Source organism: Tamandua tetradactyla, chromosome 12 (assembly GCF_023851605.1).
Source record: "Tamandua tetradactyla isolate mTamTet1 chromosome 12, mTamTet1.pri, whole genome shotgun sequence".
NCBI classification, from domain to species: Eukaryota; Metazoa; Chordata; class Mammalia; order Pilosa; family Myrmecophagidae; genus Tamandua; species Tamandua tetradactyla.
This window is the reverse complement of record NC_135338.1, coordinates 19,173,115-19,176,853: the sequence shown is the minus strand read 5'-3', so window position 1 is coordinate 19,176,853 and position 3,739 is coordinate 19,173,115. Positions and strand designations below refer to the sequence as shown.

At 41.4% G+C, this 3,739-nt stretch overlaps 1 pseudogene; it reads right to left on the bottom strand.

Moving 5' to 3' along the window:
- Positions 1 to 1,648: 1,648 nt before the first annotated feature.
- On the bottom strand, positions 1,649 to 3,146 carry LOC143651249 (AP-1 complex subunit sigma-2 pseudogene; annotated as a pseudogene).
- Between the last annotated feature and the right edge of the window lie 593 nt (positions 3,147 to 3,739).

The window sequence follows — 3,739 nt, the reverse complement described above, 5'->3', positions numbered from 1 at the left end:
AAGTAGGGTTTTGCTTTGAGTTGGATATCATCAGTAAGTGGGGGTAATTCTATCACTGGGTTACTCAATAAATGTTATCTATGGAGAGTTTAGAGAAGACAGAGGAGGCTAAAGCTGTAACTGGCAAAGGAGGAGCAGTCACTCACATGAGCCAAGAAAGAGGATGCCTGGTTTTTGCAATATTCAAATGTTGATTTAGATGTGATCACGGAGTAGTCTTGTTTTGTCCTGATCCTCTTGGTCATAGTTTGGTCTTGTCAGATGTAATGTTCTGTGAAATTGTTTATATTCAACAGATGTGAGAAGCAGTTGCCAGGCCAGTTCATACTAAGTGGTAATTCTCACAGAGATGGATTAGGTGCTGTCAGAATGTAGTTTTTTTTAAGTTCCTTAGAGAATTTAGAGTCAGACTGGGGAGATAATGCCAGGCATGAAAAGGTCCATTAAATGACCAGTGTTGGTAGAGTTCGGAACTGGTATTAGAAGAGTTGGCAGGAAGGGATAGATCATGGGCTGGGCTCACTGAGCCATCTCCCAGGGAATAATGGGACTTGGAGTCATTGAATTATCTAGGTGGGCCTCTTTGAACTTTCAGCAACCCTCTTTCTGTCAACAATGAACTTATGGTCAGATGGCAATAGACTTGGTCAAGGTCACGAAATTAAATAACTGGGCTTTAAATAACTGTCACTTCTAGGGAAGAAGAGAAGAAAAAGGCCTTTGGGGTGGCAGGGTTAGTAGCATGATTGTGGGAGGAAGTGAATAAAGTTTATAAAGTGAAGAATATGTCTTCTGCATCATGGGGTGGGATGAGCAAGGAGCTGGCCTTTTGTCTGAGTGGATGTTTTGTGCAATGCAGTTAGTTGCAGGAAGAAAGTGCTAAGCAGTAGTTTGCCCAATGATAGGTCTTGCATGTCAGACAAAGGAGTTTGAACTTAACCAAGTAAGAGATGAGGTGTCATTGGAGGTTTCTAAAGAAAGTGTGGGTAAATCACAACAAATACAGAGAATCCCAGTTACGTCTGATGTACATGATAGGATAGGAGGTTCAATCCAGTTACTGTACTGGTACCTGCTCCTTAACTTGATTCTGTGAATTCTCCAGAATTTCCTAAGTTAGAAAAGACAATCTGCTTGCCACAAGGGATTGAGTTGAGTTAATTTGTGTTGAGAATTTACACAAGTTGTTCTTGTTTTCTAAGTATATATTCAGTGCTTGACCTAAGCTGTGACAACTGATGTGTTCCTTTGGTTCTCATGAACTGCAAGGCCAGTGCTTGGAATAAATCTCTTGACACAATTTTTTTTGTGTGTGTGATGTACATTTAACATTTATTACAACTAGTTGGTGATGTGATACGACAATGATCATGTGGCCTGAATATTGGTCACGATTACAACAAAGCTTAATCCAGCCCGGCATATACAAGTGAAAATGTAAACCATGAAGAGATTTTTAAATACGAGTATGTATGAAAGTGATACTGAAACAATTATATAGCTTTTAAAAATATAGGGCCTGCTAATGCCATTTCGCCTCATTCAACTCTCACTTTTCTATGAAAGGTGTCTTTTTTATTTCTCTAAGACTTCTGATAGCCAGGCAGTACCATGGAAGGGAAGGAAGATAACCATAAAGTCTGCAGTAGTTCTAAGTAGAGGGAAACAATAGGAAAGCAAAATAAATTTGGCTTTATGAAGCACCTCAGAAGGAATATTCGTGCTTTAAACAGTAACTTATGCAATGCTTTGTGAAAAGACCCACACGTTTTCTGTTCAGATACTGTTACATAGTCCTGCTAAATCAACATTTCCACTTTATTTGGGGCATCAAAACAATGCAATTAAGTGTCTAAATGATTACAACCACAAAGAATTCATCTAAGCAGTCAAATGTGCATTGGCCTTAAAAAGAAATGTGCTAAGATGCAACAGTCGATATTATGTTTCTCATCCCAGGTTCAGAACACCCAGGAGATAATTTTTTGTGTAAAACAGCATCATTCTAATTAAGTGATTTAAAATCTGTAGTCCCTTTGTGTTTTAAGATATGTAGCTTCCAACAGGTGTCTTTGGTATAAATTTGTTTTAGAAAGTCTCAACATAGAGTTCAGTTTTCATTTATTATGTAACATACCAATTCCCTTTATTCTCATATGTACTGAAATATTGCACGAATCTTTGGTTTCATAAAACCAGGTTTCATGTTGTAATTTAACAGTTTCCTTTGTCAAATACAGTAATGTAATAAATGCACATTGCCTGGTGGTATCATTTTCAAATATACACAGAATCAGATTGAGAGAAACTGACATTCAAACTTTCAACTATCCAGAAAAGGTATCTTTCTTTCCTGCATCATTCTAAGCCATATTTAAGTCCTGTAATTTCTCAGTTGAGTAACCAAAGTTCCCTTTAAAAAAAAATAAGTATTTTTGTGTAGGTCTGAATGAAGCAGCACAGCACACAGTAATACTGACAAACATCTTACACCATTAGCTAACACGGACATGAAGGCAGTGAACAGCTACAGTGTGTGAAATGCCACAAGAAGTCATCAACAAGGGAGAAGAGTTATGTCAGTCCAATTTCTTCAAGAACACTACGTGGGGTTTCAGCTTCCTCCTGCAGGAGATCTGCCTGCTCAATGGCCTTGAGGACATTTTTCTTGGGTGTTTCCTGAACTTCCCCTCCCAAGAGAAACTCATCCAAAATAAAGTAAGCCTTCTCAAAATTAAATATGATATCAAGTTCACACACACTGCCAAAATACTTGTCAAGTAATTCCACATAACGATGAATTATTTCCAGGGTAATTAGTTCATTGTCCTGATCCTCAATAGCACAGCAAAAATACAGACTAGCGTATCTTTTGTAAACAATCTTCAGATCTCGCCACACAAGAAAGCTGCACATTTTAGGTTTACTTGCTAAAACAGTTTGAACAAGTTCCCTTGTGATCTTTTTCTTTTCTTTGTCTGACAGTGGGACATACCATTTCTGCAGTCGAAGCTTTCCCTGACGACTAAAAAGCAACATAAACTGCATTGTGGTCGTGGGCCGCGGGTCCGGCGGAGCTTGGCCGGCAGCAGCTGCGGCGGCGGCTGAGGGGATACCCCTGTCGCCGCGCTGAGGAGCAGCAGCCGTTTTGCCGTGGGGAGGGGACCGACCGACACAATTTTTTTTATGCTTGTGTCAGCTGGAGGTGGTGATGGGTGGGGAGGGGCTGACTTTCTCTGAAAGAAGGCAGATTCAGGGAGACCCCCTCATTCCTTAGGCATGGCTCCACTACCTTTCCCTGCACCCTTATTCCTTCTCAGCAGCTTGGATTGGTGGCTGCTCTGGAACTGCAGAGGTGAGGGGGAGGATCTTTGTACCCCCTCCTCACTGATCCCCTGCCTTCCTCCTCCCCAGAGCTGGGCATTTCCATTCACAAGCTGCTCTGCAACAGGCATCTGTCTTCCTTCTAAGAGTCTGTGCCATCACCTCCTCCACTTCCTTCTTAGTAGAAGGAGAGGCTGACCCAGGGCTGGGAGTGGGGAGGGAGCCCTAAGGGACTGGCTGGACCTCCATTCTTCTCCCAGAGACAAGACAATGAACACTCTGTGCTCTAGGAAAGCTTTTTCTGAAATCACCCATTCCTGCTGTTCCTCTGCCCTCCTGATTCTGCTTTGTTGGTATTAAACTGGGCACCCCCTAGTTCCACAGCTATAAAAGTGGGAGGACTAGTGTACATCTC